General features: G+C 41.3%; 1 pseudogene; it reads left to right on the top strand.

The window, feature by feature from the left end:
• Window positions 1-2,317: 2,317 nt before the first annotated feature.
• On the top strand, window positions 2,318-3,205 carry LOC141495010 (small ribosomal subunit protein uS2 pseudogene; annotated as a pseudogene).
• The last annotated feature ends 5,357 nt before the right edge of the window (window positions 3,206-8,562 follow it).

Below are 8,562 nucleotides of genomic sequence, written 5' to 3'. Positions count from 1 at the left end.
AGACAATTTCCAGCTATGAGTGATTGAGGGACCATGAAATGATGTGATGCTTAAAAGTCTTCTGATTGGCTGAGGAGCCTGAAGAACATGTCATTCTGTAAAGGCTGATCTGGAACTAAGCATGCATACAAGGGATTCCAATCTAGGATCTCTCACTCTCTGATTGATTTTGAGAAAGATTTATATGTGATCCCAGGTAGAGGGCTGGCAACTCCCCTATGGTCTCTTAAGTCGCTGAACTTAATGTAAAGTTTGTTTTTTGTCTGTTTTATGCTTATTCTTTCCTGTTCCTAGCTGAATGAGTATCTGAAGTTGGGATTGACCAGTTTACCACCTCTGAAGAGTCATCAAAATTCCCTTTGGTAACTAGAGAAAGTTGCCATTAACAGCTATAACTTATGGGTGAGGTACCTTCCTCTAGGGATCTGGTCTGTCAGTGAAAACAAAGGGTTGGCTTAAATAGCTCAAAATGAGTGTTTTCTATATATTGCTGGACTTGGTGATGGAAGCTCTAAGGAAGAAACCTGCTCTCAAGGAGCTCAGAATCTAATAGAAAGAAGCAATGTCAACACAAATAATTATAATGCAAAAAGGAACAAGTCTGGTGCACTCACATGAGGAGGATAGGTAAAGCATTAGTATGCTAGTAAAAAGACCTCATTTTGGGGATATTAATTTATTTACCTCTCTCAACTCCTTTGATCTTATAAAACTAAAAGATGGACTAAAAGTCAAAAGAAGAAATCTTGAGTGTAAGGACAACATTAGATGTAGATGGCTAGGCAATCTTGACTTCAAAAGCAGAAATATGCCAGCTTTGGACATGTCAGCAGCACCAGTCCAGGACACTAATATTCACCACTCAAACTGAACTTCACTAATTACTGCCATTTCTTTTGCTCAGGTGTGAAAAAGGAAAAGAAAAATTAGGGGAAAAAAGGGGGCTGGTGAGAGAAGCTGCTACTTTGCTTGTGTGGGTCTGGGCCAGTGACTTCACTTTTATGAATCTCAGCATTTTCACCTAAAAAGTGGACTAGATGACCTCTGTGGTCTCTTCCAGATCTAGATCTATGTTCTTATGTTCCTCTGGTAGAATGCTTGACATTGGAGGAAAGGGGAAGGAGAAAGCCATATTTTGGATCTCCAGGTTTTCATAATTATCAAAGGCTGTTAATACTAACAACATTGTTGGACACCTCTATAGTCCTAAATTAAAATTACTCACATAAGAAGAATGTGAGCAAAGATATTTGTGCTTAAGATAAGGCTAGCATATGAAGGGCAAGTCAAAGGTCAAGTGTAGTGCTTTCATTGCTTCCTTTTTCAGGACCTGTCTTGCTCCCTAGAGGCAGCTATGGATAGAGTCTGGGGTCTGGAGTCGGGGAGAACTGAGTTTAAATTTGGCCTCAGACACTTTTGAGCTGTTTGACACTGGGCAAATCACCTCATCTTTTCTGCCTCAGTTTCCTCAGCTGTAAATGGGGCAATAATAGCCTCACCAGGTTACTATTGAGAATTGGATGAGATAATGTTTATGAAGTGTTTAGCACACTTGGAATATAAAAGGCACTTAAAAAATACTTATTCTACTCCTCACCTCCTCAGACCATTTATGTCTCCAGGACTTTCACTTGCCCAGAGTCACTCCCTTCAGATAATTTAGATGCATTACCATCTACTTTGCCATTATACCTCAACAAGCATGGGATCCTTTTTTTGACTTGGAACTAAAAGCTTCTATGTTTGTGGTATCCCCCATTAGCATAGAAGCTCCTGGGGAGTACCTTGATTTTCTGTTTGCACTTACATATTTCCATTGGGCTGGAAGCAATTACCATATTTTATGTAATTATAACTTGGAAGGGCTTGAGTTTGAACATGTGGCCACTTCCCGTGATTCATTATTAGCACTAATTGGGACTTCTCTGTATCCTCCCACCAGCATGATGTACACAAGAGGTGCTTAATAATTGTTTTATCATTCATTCTGCACCCTGAATAGTCAAGGTTTAATTGACTAACCTTCACAATCTTGGAAAGGGGGAAGGTCAGAGAATAAATTCAAAGATCTTTGAATGCATAGCTGCAGCAAACATTGTCAGAACTATCACCCACAAAATGTGGAACAGAGATTAGATTTATTCTACTGGTCAGCACTGGATGGAAGTCACAAAGAGGTAAATATAGCCTTGACCTTAGGGAATGATGTCCTAAGGATTAAAACTGTCCAAAAGCACCTTTCCCACGCTGCCCAGAAGAGGGGTCCATACGGCATTGTTCATGGTTTCCGTCGTAACTTTCAAAGGAAACTTTCACAATGTCTGGAGTCCTGGATGTCTTGCAGATGAAGGAGGAGGTTGTCCTCAAATTCCTCACTGCAGGCACCCATTTGGGTGGCACCAATTTGGACTTCCAAATGGAACAGTATATCTACAAAAGGAAGAGTGACGGCATCTATATCATTAATTGGAAGAGAACTTGGGAAAAGCTTCTGCTGGCAGCTCGTGCCATTGTTGCCATTGAAAATCCAGCTGATGTTAGTGTCATCTCATCCAGGAACACTAGCCAGAGAGCTGTTCTGAAATTTGCTGCTGCCACTGGCGCCACACCTATTGCTGGACGCTTCACCCCGGGCACCTTCACTAACCAGATCCAGGCAGCTTTCAGGGAGCCTTGCCTCTTGGTGGTCACTGATCCTTGTGCAGATCATCAGCCTTTGACTGAAGCATCATATGTTAACCTTCCAACCATTGCACTGTGCAACACAGACTCTCCACTTTGCTATATGGACATTGCCATTCCATGTAACAACAAGGGGGCTCACTCAGTGGGTCTGATGTGGTGGATGCTGGCCCGAGAAGTCCTGCGGATGCATGGTACAATCTCCCGTGAGCACCCATGGGAGGTCATGCCTGATCTTTACTTCTACAGAGATCCAGAGGAGATTGAAAAGGAAGAGCAGGCCGCAGCTGAGAAGGCAGTGACAAAGGAGGAATTTCAGGGTGAATGGACTGCACCTGCCCCAGAATTCACTGCTGCTCAGCCAGAGGTGGCTGATTGGTCTGAGGGCATCCAGGTGCCATCTGTGCCCATTCAGCAGTTCCCTACTGAAGATTGGAGTGCTCAGCCGGCTACTGAGGACTGCTCTGCAGCTCCTACTGCTCAGGCCACTGAATGGGTAGGAACTACCACAGAGTGGTCCTAAGTTTTACCCAGATGCTTGTTGGAAAAATGCGGATGGAAAATAAACATTGGTTTCTTAAAAAAAAAACTGTCCAAAAGCACAACAGCTGCCTGGGGAAGAGGTGGGTTCCTCAAACATGGGTGACCAGTTACCAGATATGCTACAACTGGTGTTCTTTTAAGATGGTGGGTCTTTGCCTTTTTGTATTCTGTAGATCTTTTTGGGAATTGGTTGGTGAAGTTAATGGATCTCGTCTCAGAATAATGTTTTAAATACATGAAATAAGATGTATCTGATTATAAAAGTTAGTGGAAAATATAATTTTCCCCTTCCAAGTTCACAAACCTGAAATTTGTCCAAATCTCCCTTGAGGATCTACAGACCAAAGTTAAGAATTCCTGTTTTAGAGTGTGGGTTAGTTTGGGTCTCTTCCAATTTTCAGCTTTTCTGATTCTATAATTATATGGGGGATGTTGTATGCATAAAAACATTATTGGTTTCCACTGTATTAGACCAAAGGGATGAAATTTAATTTTATCATTTCAGTCCGGATAGCAGATTATCAGGAAAGATGATTGGATCTGGGAGAATACTCTCAAATCACACTGCTCCATTTTTATGTAAGGCTAACCATGGTTCTAAAGTTTAACCATTCAAGCCAATAAGTTTTTGTGCCAAAAATCCAATCAGAAAACTAAACTGAACTAAGAGCTTCCACACTTGACCTCAGATGAAACTATGATTAATCAGTATAATGAAGGTCTGAAATTTCATTAGCAGGTCCCAATAATCTATTTACAATTTGTCATCTTAAAGAGTTTCCTGAATCTCCAAGGATTTTAATGACCTGCTTAGATTCATACAGCTAGTATATGTCAAGAGGCAGGATTTGAACCCAGGTCTTCTGGACTCCAAATCCATCACTTTGCCTCCTATACCATACTACTTTCAGCACTTTGCCATCTCTCTTAGAGACTATAAAAAAGTGTAACCAATATGAGAATTCTCCATTTTTCATTGTCTTAGCCCCACATTGTCTTTTCTCAAACTGAAACTCAGAATACACCGTTTCAGAGAAGATTCAGATTTATCACATCTCCAAAAATATAACCCTTTATCCCATTCTTAAACATTGATATTCGAAGAAATTTTTAAGAGATTTAAATGTCAAGTAGACTCTTACACTCCTTTGATGTATTTTTTAAACATTAAAAAGGAAATTCTTCTGACTTTAATTATCATCACTTTTCTTTCTGGGTATCTTGTAGCTGTTCTCTGCAGGGTTTCTAAACAGAAGTCATTGCCCAAGTCTTCTGAGTTCATCTTGTTTCAAAATATAGGAAACATTTTGCTTTGAATGTTTATCTTCAGTAGAGCTGTCATGTTCCTTCTGCTAAAAGTCCTTGTAAAATCAGAATCATATTTGAAGAAGTAGGAATTTCGGGATCATCTGGTCCAAGTATTTTGATATCAAAAGAGGAAACAGGATGGAGAGATAAAAGGAAGCTGCTTGAGTGTCAGTCAGTCAGTGGATGATCCCTGACCAGAAATTAATTCTCTTTATTGGGTCTACCTCCAGAATCTAGCACAGTGACTGGCAGATAGTAGGCGCTTAATAAATGTTCATTGATTGATCTTTTGACTTCTAGTTCAATTCTGTTGGGCTGCCACCAGTGGTGGTTTGGTTTGGAGAAGACTTTGCATGTAAAGTAGCAAGTGATTTAATTATATCACAGATTAAGAATGATCATCAAGGAATCTTTCTTTTTCATTAGAGACACAGATCACTTGAGAATGGAGCTGTAACTGACTGAATAAACAAAGGCTCTTAGTTATTGATTGAAAAGTCAATCATAATTTGACATTTTTATTGATCAGTTCCCTATATGACTTAGGATGTTTTCAGAAAGCAAAAGAAAAGCACCCCTTTTACATTTCCACATTTATTTTTTTTTTTACGTATTTCACTTCTATTACATTGGGACATTGGTTGCCAAGGAGACAGTTATCAGCAGAAGCAAACTGTTGTTGAATAATTAAATCACTACATCCAGAAAATATTCCAGGCAGGGTCAGCATCTTCCTAGGGTGTGTGTGTGTGGGAACCTTTGTCTAGTGCTTCATGATAGCCCATAGTTCAATACCAATTCCATAGAGAGACTACGAAGATGGAAAAGAGGAGGCCATCCCTCCCCCTGAATCCATGTTTTGGGGGAACAACTCAGTTACATGAAGCAGATACCATGGACCAAAGTCGTTGTAGACTGTTGCTACTGTCCCAAACCAAAAGGTGTCTGTACCTTTCACTTCCTGAGCCAGATCCTATATGGAGCATTGTGAGCAGTTCTGAGCACAATATTTTAGGAAGGAAATTAATAAACTTGTATGTGTCCAATGGAGGGAGATAATGATAGTCAAGGGTTATATGAAAATTAGTTGAAATAATGGGTGATTTTTAGTCTAATGGAAAAGATGTCTTGACATTTTTGTTATCTGTGCTTATTTTGCACGCACTTATATGTGTAAATAATGTTACCTCATTGGAATGTAAGCTGCTTGAAGGAGAGACTCTTTCATCTTTGTCTTTGAATCTCCAGAATCTAATACAGAAGCTGAAACAGAATGAACTTCGTAATCTTTGATACTGTTGATCACTTTCTTTTCCTCAATTCTCTTTTCTTTCTAGGTTTTTATAATGTTCCTCTTTCCTGATTCCCTTCCTACCTCCCTGACTCCTACTTCATAAACTCCTTTTTGGGACCTTCATTTTGGTGACTGCTTGGTGTCCCCTAAACCTCTGTCCTCAGCCCTCTTCCCAACTTCCTCTACACTATTTCAGTCAATGATCTCATAGATTCCCATAGCTCAGTGGTCACCTCTGTGCTGGTGACTCTCAGGTCTACTTAGCTAACCCATCTCTTCTGATACCCTGTTTCACTTCTGCAGCTTCCTATTAGATATTTCAAACTGAATAGCTCCTAGATGTTTTAAATTCATTTTGCCCAAAATTGAACTCATTGTGTTTTCCCCCAAACCTTCCTTTCTTCCCAGTTTCTGCATTGCTGAGAAGAGCCCCATCATCCTGCCAGTCACACAAGCTTACTGCCTGAGGGTTACCCTTGATGCTTCATTCTCATCCCTCATATCTATTCTGTTGACATGTTCTGACATTTCCACCTTATCTCTTAAATGCATCCTTTTTTTTTTTTCCTTTAGATCTGCAAGGTAATGGGGTTAAGTGGTTTGCCTGAGGCCACACACAGCTAGGCAATTATTAAGTGTCTGAGGTCTAATTTGAACTCAGGTCCTCCTGACTCCAGGGTCGGTGCTCTATGCACTGTGCCAACTAGCTGCCCCCTATCCCTTTTGTTTTTCTTCTGAAACTGCCACCACCCTGGTCCAGATCCTTATCACCTTACAACCTGACAATTGCAAATCTGTTGGTTTTTTCTCCTACCTCAAGTTTCTCCCCATTGCAGTACATTCTCTAGTTAACTGTCCAGCTGTTTCCTAGACCCAAAACATCTCTGTCACTTCTCTCTACCTTCATCAAGAAGCTCCAGGGGTTTTCTGTTACCTCCAAGATCAAATAGAAAATTGCCTGTCTAGATAAGCCCTTCTTAACCTGGCCCTGGCCCTTCCTACCTTTCTAGTTTCCTTCATGCACTCCATACATTCCTTTCCCTATATTATGAGTGTTTTCCTTGCTCTCTCTCTCTCTCTCTCTCTCTCTCTCTCTCTCTGTCTGTCTCTCTGTGTCTCTTCTCTCTGTCTCTCTCTGTGTGTCTCTTTTCTCTGTCTCCTCTCTTTCTCTGTCTGTCTGTCTGTCTGTCTCTCTCTTTCTCTGTTTTTTTTTTTAGGTTTTTGCTAGGCAGTGGGGTTAAGTGGCTTGCCCAAGTCCACACAGCTAGGGAATTATTAAGTGTCTGAGACGGGATTTGAACCCAGGTACTCCTGACTCTAGGGCAGGTGCTTTATACACTGTGCCACCTAGCTGCCCCTCTCTCTTTCTCTGTCTCTGTCTCTCTGTCTCTCTCTCTGTCTGTCTGTCTGTCTCTGTCTCTCTGTCTCTGTCTCTTCCTGCCTTTGTCTCTCTAGACAGAGGTCTCTCTCTCTCTCTCTCTCTCTCTCTCTCTCTCTCTCTCTCTCTCTCTCTCTTACACACACAAACACGCACACCATCTCACACTGTCTCTGCTTCTCTTTGCTTCTCTGTGTGTGTGTCTCTCTTTCTCTGCCTCTCTGCCTCTGTGTGTATGTCTCTTTCAATCTCTGTGTGTCTGTCTCTGTCTGTCTCTGTCTCTCTGTCTCTGTCTCTGTCTCTGTCTCTCTCTCTCTCTCTCTCTGTCTCTTCCTGCCTCTGTCTCTCTAGACAGAGGTCTCTCTCATACACACAAACATGCACACCATCTCACACTGTCTCTCTGCTTCTCTTTGCTTCTCTGTGTGTCTCTTTCTCTGCCTCTTTCTTCCTCTGTCTCTGCCTCTGTGTGTATGTCTCTTTCAATCTCTGTGTGTCTGTCTCTGTCTCTCTCTCACACACAGACCTACACACACAAATACACCCCATCTCACACTCTGCTGCTTTCTGCCTGTGTGTGTGTGTTCTCTGTCTCTGTCTCTCTTTCTCTTCCTGTCTCTCTGCCTCTGTCTCTGTCTCTGTCTCTGTCTCTGTGTGTATGTCTCTCTTTCAATCTCTCTGTGTGTGTCTTTGTCTCTCTTTCTCTCTCTCTCTCTGTTCTCATTTGTACGTCCTGACTTCCCTGGCCTCTTTCGAGTCTCAGTTAAAGCCTCACTCTCCATACCCAACCTTCCTGGCATTCCTTCATTTTTTTGCCTTTCCTCTTAGATTATCTCCAGCTTCTTGTTTGTACAGAGTTGTTCTCATTCTGTGAACATCTTGGGGTTTTGGGGGATTTTTTGTGGGCTTGTTTTTGGCCTCTCTTTGTATCTCCTGAGCTTAGCACAGTTCCCAAAACATAACAGGGACTAAATAAATGCTTCATGATAGACTGGTTGAAGGAATGATTCAAGTAACTGAATGACTATCATATTGAAAAAGGATTAGACTTATTTTTCTTGGCCCCAGATAATGGAACTATACACAAATCAAAGTGAAGCAAACCAGCTCATGTCAGGAAAACAATATTTCAACAATGGTTTTTTAGTTGTTTTATGGTCCCTTTATTGGGTTTTCTTGGTATACCGAAGTATCTTCCCCAGTTTATTTTATACATGAAGAAACTGAAGCAAACAGGATTAAGTGACTTGCCCAAGGTCACACAGATAGAAAGTATCTTGAGGTCAGATTTGTACTCAGGTCTTCCTAATTCCAGACCCAGATTCTATCCAGTGTGCCACCTAGCTGACCTATCTTA

The sequence above is a fragment of the Macrotis lagotis genome, chromosome 8 (genome assembly GCF_037893015.1).
Source record: "Macrotis lagotis isolate mMagLag1 chromosome 8, bilby.v1.9.chrom.fasta, whole genome shotgun sequence".
Taxonomy (NCBI): domain Eukaryota; kingdom Metazoa; phylum Chordata; class Mammalia; order Peramelemorphia; family Peramelidae; genus Macrotis; species Macrotis lagotis.
Note: the sequence above shows the minus strand (reverse complement) of the source record. Positions and strands in the feature narration are given on the sequence as shown.